The sequence below is a fragment of the Octopus bimaculoides genome, chromosome 24 (genome assembly GCF_001194135.2).
Source record: "Octopus bimaculoides isolate UCB-OBI-ISO-001 chromosome 24, ASM119413v2, whole genome shotgun sequence".
NCBI lineage: Eukaryota > Metazoa > Mollusca > Cephalopoda > Octopoda > Octopodidae > Octopus > Octopus bimaculoides.
The window spans coordinates 13,401,884-13,409,971 of record NC_069004.1 but is presented as its reverse complement, the minus strand read 5'-3'; the positions used below and the strand labels follow the sequence as shown (position 1 = coordinate 13,409,971).

The 8,088-nt window shown below is 38.0% G+C and overlaps 1 long non-coding RNA gene across 1 annotated transcript in view; it reads left to right on the top strand.

Moving 5' to 3' along the window:
- The first annotated feature begins 2,256 nt into the window (after positions 1–2,256).
- Positions 2,257–8,088, top strand: part of LOC106882746 (uncharacterized) — a 23,331-nt gene continuing 17,499 nt past the window's right edge. The window contains exon 1 of the long non-coding RNA XR_001411029.2: positions 2,257–2,407. This is a non-coding gene — a long non-coding RNA (uncharacterized LOC106882746). The remainder of the gene's footprint in view (positions 2,408–8,088) is intronic.

Genomic DNA, 8,088 nt, shown 5'->3' with positions numbered 1-8,088 from the left:
AACCCTAAGGTTAGGGTTAAAGCAAATTTAAAATGAAAAAAGCAAATAAAACGAACGTATGGAGATTAAATACACTTTACATCGCTTAATCAGCCAAAGGAGTAAATATAAACAACTGAATACTTGTCAGTGATTGGTTGAAATTATCGAAATAAGACAATTTTTTACATGAAATAAATTCGAATACAAAAATATTTTTCTGTTCTATAACACAAAATAGATAAGTATACGAAGTTTGAAAGTCTTTCCGTACCAAAAACACTACGTAAAACATTAATGAAAAATGTGGCCCCCGTTTTAAAATAGATCCGAACTATATACATGTTCAATCTCACACGGACGTCTCGTGTATAGTTCTGCAAATTATATTGCAAAGACGATCATACTGAAGAGTTGCAGACAATTACGTAAGTACTGAGCTTATTTTGAACTCCTCTTGTAATTATTTTTCATTCACGATTAGAATCGTTATCAGCCAAGACTTGCAAACGTTCCTCTGTATGTGTCAATCCTTTAGCCATATTCTTTCAGTCAACTATAGTGGAGTGTGTGGAACTTCTACATCCTCTTCTCATTCTGCTGCTCGTTTTTATTCAAACATCACCAGCTCTTAATTAAATTTTATGAATATAATACTTGAACAATTCAACCGGACCATCTTCTGCAACTTCCTCAAACCTTACATCATTTGCTATTGTCACAATATCTTGCTGAACTAGATGCAGATTTTCTACTGGTGGAAAACTTGTAAAAATCATGGCTACAGTCTGGTCGTGTTTTGCCAAACATAGTTAAAGTTTTCATTTTACGACTTGGTTGTGTTATCCACTGCATCTGTAAGGTTGAACTTTTCCCATAAGTCCCTTATTGTGTGTAGAATTAGCCTTTGTTTTTACGAGTTATTTTGAGGTTATTTTGGGTAATAAGACTTGAAGTTAACCACTACATCTTGGTCCATTCTTCTTAATTCCTTTGATCCCATGTGGAGCATAGGGTGCCAACAAGATATCTCCATCTGTCTCGATCTGGGGCAATAGATTCCAGTTGTCCCCAGGTGCAGCCGCTCGCCTGTCCTTCAGTTTCTGTAGACTTTCTCCGTGTTGTTTTTGATCTGCCTTGCTTCCATCTCCCTTGAGGTGTCCATCAGAGGGCTTGTCTTCTGATATTGAAGACAGGTTACCGTTGAGTATGTTTCAGCCAATCCTTTTTCCTCCTCTCATCTGGGTTTCGACAGGTTGTTGGTTTGCCTATTTTCACAAGGTTTTGTATTTGAGTTTCACCCTAATGATATTCTGAAGATATCTATTTAAAAACGTTTGGCGCTTGTCGATGGGTTGATACATTGGCTGAGGCAAAAAAGATGATTTCAGTTCATTAAGTGATCTTGCGTACTGTCTAAAAGGTGCAATGCTTTACTGAAAATATTACACCTGACAATCTGTAGACCAGTCTTAGAAAAAAGTTTGTCCAAGACTTCTTCTCTGAACAGCAAATTTGAAGCTTGAAAAGCTCTTGGATTTTCGGAGTAATACATGGGTAGGGTTCTTATTAATTAGCATTTCCTCCACAAGAAGCATCATAAACTATATCTGGAAGCTTTAGACTTTAAAGCCGTTGTTGATTTTCATCAACAAAATATATATATATATAAATCCTTGTAGGTATACGTTTCCAGAAAGCTCAGTTTCATCAACTGTGTAAATATGTTTTGGTGTATACCTTCTTCGGCAATAATTTTCTTTAGCTCTCTAGTATAATTAGTAATAGCTTCTCCATTAGTACTGGCAATTTCACCGGTGATTTTAATGTTGTGCAAAGCAATAATTTGCATCAGAATCTGTACCTTCCATTTTCTGCAAATCGTCATGCAATTTTTTAAAAGTTTTACTTGAATGATCATCTTGTCTATCAACTTTTACTTCATATCTTCAAGTTCGTTAACTATCTTATTGACGTTCATAATTTCGTGTTCACAATTTCGAGCGAGATAATTGCTGAACTTTTTGATGAAGTAAACTCAAACAGTCATTTGAACGCGAACATTTTTTTCCGTTAGTTCAATCCGTTACTCCAGCAACGCCATTAATTTTTTTCCCTCTCTTCCTTTTTTCTTTCGCTTTCTCTTTCTTTCTGATTCTCTCCCCTCACTCCTTCCCCCCTCTCTCTCTCTCTCTTCCTCTCTAACTTTATCTGACCCTCTCTCCTCCTCTTCCTCCTCCACTTTTCTCTTTCTCCTTCATATTTCTGTCTCTTTCTTTCTATGTTTCACTCTGCTTCAGTCCGTCTGTTTCTGTCTCTTTCTCTCACTCTCACTATCACTATCTCTCTTACTCTCTCTCTCTCACTCTCTCTCCATCTCCCTCCTTCTCTGCTTTCGTTTGTATTCACATGTTTAAATTACATCCAGGTAAGCATCACCCGCAAATATTCATACATTATTATTATTTTCATGTTTAATATTACTTTTTGTTTTCCTCGCTTAATGACTGCTATTTCAGAAATACATACATTCATACATATGTACAGCTATAGGTACAACGAACTATGTAACAACAGGTTTTCAAAAATGTCTTGAAATCCTGAAAATTCTCCAAGAAAGAACAAAGCAAGCTGATTTGAATCCTACGAAACCAATCGATTAGTTTGTTCAGTGAAGATTGGTGAAACATTCCAAAGATTCTTCGTTTGAATTTCCTGGAATAAACATACATACACAATCATAAATATATAGGTACTACTAAAGCAGCGCGGACCCGAACGCGCAGTCGCGCGTCCGCGCTAGCTAGTCTTGAGTGGTCGATCCTAACCCTAACCCTATCCCTAACCCTAACCCTAACCCTATCCCTAACCCTAACCCGCGTGTGCAAATGAATACGTGTTTAGGGTTAGGGTTAGGATCGACCACTCACGACTAGCGCGGATGCGCGACTGCGCGTTCGGGTCCGCGCTGCTTTAGTAGTACCTATATATATATATATATATATATATATATATATTACACACACACACACACACGCACACACACACACACACGCACACACACACACACACACAAACAGTCACACATACGCACACAGAGTAATAACATTCGCACATAGAGACATGCACATCCATCATATGATAGCAAGTCAACCCACGCAATTATGGAGGTGATGCTATTGGGTTTGCTATGTAAGCGTTTATGGGGACTCTGGGGCAGTTGAGTCGCAAATTCAAGGGCTGTCCCGGGCTGCATGCACTCAAGCTACGCCACTGTACATGCATATAAATACATACATGCAGAATGCCAATAAGGGGTGTGGGTCCAACCAGTACATTGATAAAATTCCAGATGAATTATGGAGGAACCCGTGAGAATATGACGATATGACGGTTCACCTCCCTATCCTCCAACAAAAAAAAAAAAAGGAAGGAAAAACTCCTCTTTGTATTGAGAAAACCGTTTCATCCCTGTAGCTCGAAAGTTGTCTTGTTTCATTTTGCAGTACTTCTCTCAGAGGCCCGATATATATAAATTAGATTGGAGCCTGGTGTTGCCATCCGGTTTCACCAGTCCTCAGTCAAATCGTCCAACCCATGCTAGCATGGAAAGCGGACGTTAAACGATGATGATGATGATGATATATATACACACACACACACACACACACACACATATACATATATATATATATATATATATATATATATATATGCTAGCAGAGATACCCAGCATTGCTCGTAATTAGAATGGTATAGTTTGTATATATATTGCAGTTATGTTGAAACAGCTGAAACGGGAAAGTGCAGCATTGACGACAAAACATTTGTGGAGTAAATGATGGGCTAATTCAACTAAACGACATGTTATGCGTCCCTTTGGAGGATTCTAGGCCCTAACCTGTCATGGAAAACTGAGGGTGGGGATATGTGATTTTTGAACACACCGAAAAGTTGTCAATGGATATACTCTCCTTTGTGGCAGTCAGCACTGCGTCTACACGACGCATCATATGGTTGATAGTCGAATGAATGTAGGTGTAATGGAGATATTGTAAGTAAATGGGTACATTCTTGAAAGGAGCTACAATGGGAGACGGCAACGGGGAAGTGAACTGTTGAAATGTTGTAGAAGGCAAAGGGTTGACATTGGATTGCTGGTGTGGCTGTAGAATAAGAAACATAAACTAAGCCTATGCAATCGCATGAGATTATATGTAGTAATGAATTACTTGAAAAAATAAGGCGTAATGGCTTACCGCATGGTTAGTGGGAGTAATTGGAGAATATACTTTGATACTGATGTCCATGCGGGAAACTGCTTTGTCGGTGCGGTCTTTGAGTTTGTTGGTATTATGCCGAAATGGTATCCATCTTCATCATTCACAAAGAACAGTGGATATTGAAGCACATCATAGGATGTAGTAATTCCTGCAAAACCTCTTGGTAAACAATATTCTTTGTTTTCCCTTGTGGAACAAATACAAAAAGGTTTTTCTTTTGCTTCCCACTCTAGAGCAGCCAACAAATAAATACCCATGTGAAAAGTACAACTCTTTCTAGTGAAGTCCTATCACAGACAGTGTTTGACCCTGGGATATATTGATAGACATTACAAAGCTGATACGAATAGAAACTTGCACTCTTCTGAATGAAAAAAGAATTTCTGCTCCCGATGGACTGAGAGGAATCCTGGGTACGAAAACATCCTCTCCTTTTCCACGTCCAGAGAGAATGGTGGCCTCAATAACTTGTGGCATCATTTTCTTTACCACCAGGTGTGTCCCATTGTGCAGTGTTGGTGGATCCAGATTCCTCAATAACATTACTGGAGTTCTCACTTTAAGTTCCAATCTGTGGGGAGGTAGTCCTGGAGGCTCCAATGAATTGAGAAATTCGGTTGGATCTGGGATTGTATCAACTGACTTATAGATGTGGGGACTTCCAGTAAAGTACTGCAGCTCATTAATTTTACTGACAGTGCTATTTTTTGGAGCCAGTATTGCTCTTTCATACAGCCAATTGTGACTGTGATAATTTTTCGACCAATAGAGGATCTCTTCTTTGGAGACACACCTTTCATCACCTCTTCTCTACCATCCTTGAACCACTTGTGCTAGTGAAAAACAAATGCCCAGCTTATTCACGTTAATCCATGAGCAGTTTGGAACATTTTTGCCCAGTTTAACACTAAACTTTATTGGATAATGAGCTTCCCAATTGTCTCTATATTCTGACTCCATTCCACAAACTAGTTGGCTGTGATAAGCAGTGTTTAGTAGGGTATGTTCAAAGTGTTGTTACAGCTGTCTCCTTCAGTCTAAAATAACAAAACTTGGCAGGTCTGCTTATTAAATGTATAGTAATGATATACTAAATTTACATGAATATAGGACAGTTATAACTGCCTCTCCTTAAAAAAGTCTCAAACCAGCTAGACTGGACCTCATATATTTTCACATACTTAAATCAAAGAACACACACCCACACATGCAATGATATCTAAGCTTGCACACATACAAACAAGTACATATGCATAGATTCCTATCTTTATGCATGTGCATATGTACCCGCCTACCTACCTATCTACCTACCTACATACATACATACATACATACATACATATGTGTATGCATTCATGCATATATTGCTATCGATAATAGACATATATGCATAGATGATCATTTAAAATGTGTTGTTAAACGTTGTTCTTGACATTTATGCCGACCTAGCCAAGCATAAATCACCACCTGCCCCCATTTCTGTTACAGAGAAAAGAATCATTGTTACTCAACAGCTTAGCTTTACAGAAGTTGGTAAAAGAAAACACTATGTGGCAGAAGTGATTTACACTGTCATTGTGTGAGAGGTTTTCATTTTGACTGATCTAGGCTTAAATACCTCAATATCAGCTCCACAAAGCTTTTTTGTTCCAGTGGTCACATGACCTTGTGTTTAAACGAGCCTGTTGTTTGTATTGGTCAGCTTCCAGCTGTCCAATTGCATTGGCGCAACAGTTTATTTTTCCTTACATGAGAAATTAATCACTAGCTTTTGGGAGCCCAGTATTCCCTATAAGTACGGCAGTTCTTGACTGTTTTAGGTCTTTGACACTCGCCACTGACCACACACAACTCGTTTCCAACAACAATGTATCTGACACCAGCCAGTTCCCCGCTCTCATTTTCTCCACCAGACGCCTGTCTACATTATTGCCGTATGAACATCACACAACCAACAGATCAACAGCTGTCTCTACATGCCACTAACAGTACGTCAGCTATGTCTACAACATCAACAATCCAGCCTAACCACGAAGTTCTCTCACACATCTTTGTAATAACCTGTTATGTTAATTCCTGTATGGAAATCATTGTATTTTGTAACGGAGAATAAAACGTCACTTACCAGTTCAGCTTCAGTCTCAAGTTGTATATATCTCATTTTACCATTCTCCTTCATTATAACTACCTCCGCGTCAGATTTTGCTTTCTCAATCATACCTCACGTTGATAACAGTAGCAAAGCAAATGATATGATACCAGCAATCATATGAACACCAACAATAATGCCATATCTGTGAGCTAAGATCACTAGGTCTTTGCATTTAAATCAAGTTCAACTTCAATACAATCAAAAAGCTCGTGAAGATTCTTCCATATGAAATGGTTAAAAAAAATAACCAGGATGAAGCTTGCCAAAACTTAAAGCACTTCTTCCAACAACAGGCATCTTTCTTTGCCTTTTCAAACAAAGAAAGATGCCCGTTGACGCACATAACAATTGTTATTCCAATTGCTGTAAAGTTAGTTGATTTTGTGGACATCTACAACCAACTAAAATTTGCCATAAAAGAAAGCGAAAAAATGTAAACAGGCCGCTCCCATGAATGTCATATGAAACTGATTCCACACAGATGACACAGAGTTTAAATGTACAGTGATACCTCGCAGTACGAGTTTAATTCGTTCCATGATCGAGCTCGTCTTACAATTTACGCGTTTTGAAAATCAATTTTCCCCATCAAAATTAACTAAAATATAATTAATCCGTTCCAGCCTCCAAAAGCCACTTAGAAATAATTTTTTATGAGTTTTAAAACAGAAAAGGCATAGTTACAAGTAAAATAACAGTTATAAAATAGAGAATGCAAAAGGAATATGTAAACTGGTTTTATTAATTAAATTATCTTAAAGATGGGATAATTTGTGTGCTTGTACTGCAGATTTCCGCTCGTACTTCAAGACAAAAATTCACTCAAGTCTTGGCTCATACAGTAAATTACTTGTACAATGATGCACTCATACTGCGAGGTTCTACTGTATTTAAATTAAACATATTTAACATCAAAGCTTGAAAATCTTTTCTTCCTCAATTTTTTTAAGCTACTGATAAAAAGGTTATTTTGACAAGAGTAGCAACAAAAGTCAACTAATCTAGTGTTAAAAGGTTTTAATGTTATCGCTTGAGACTATATTTAAGTATGTATTGGATTATCAATACCTTCTTGTATAGTGTTGAGATAAAGCAGCTCTGATAAAGCAGCTATGAGATATCTGTAGTGCACATGATAATGAAATACTTCAACATAGGCAATTCAGGTGGATAACAAAACTGGAAAACAACAACCTGTGCCGCAAAATTGTGCATAACATCAAAAGGGGTCGAGCAAATAAAAAGTTCACAGGTGCAGGAGTGGCTGTGTGTTAAGTAGCTTGCTTACCAACCACATGGTTTCGGGTTCATTCCCACTGCGTGGCACCTTGGGCAAGTGTCTTCTACTATAGCCTCGGGCCGACCAAAGCCTTGTGAGTGGATTTGGTATACGGAAACTGAAAGAAACCCGTCGTATATATGTATATGTATATGTATGTGTGTGTATATGTTTGTGTGTCTGTGTTTGTCCCCCCAACATGCTTGACAACCGATGGTGGTGTGTTTATGTCCCCATAACTTAGCAGTTTGGCAAAAGAGACTGATAGAATAAGTACTAGGCTTACAAAGAATAAGACCTGGGGTCAATTTGCTCGACTAAAGGCGGTGCTTCAGCATGGCCGCAGTCAAACGACTGAAACAAGTAAAAAAAGTAAAAGAGTATTCCAAATATAT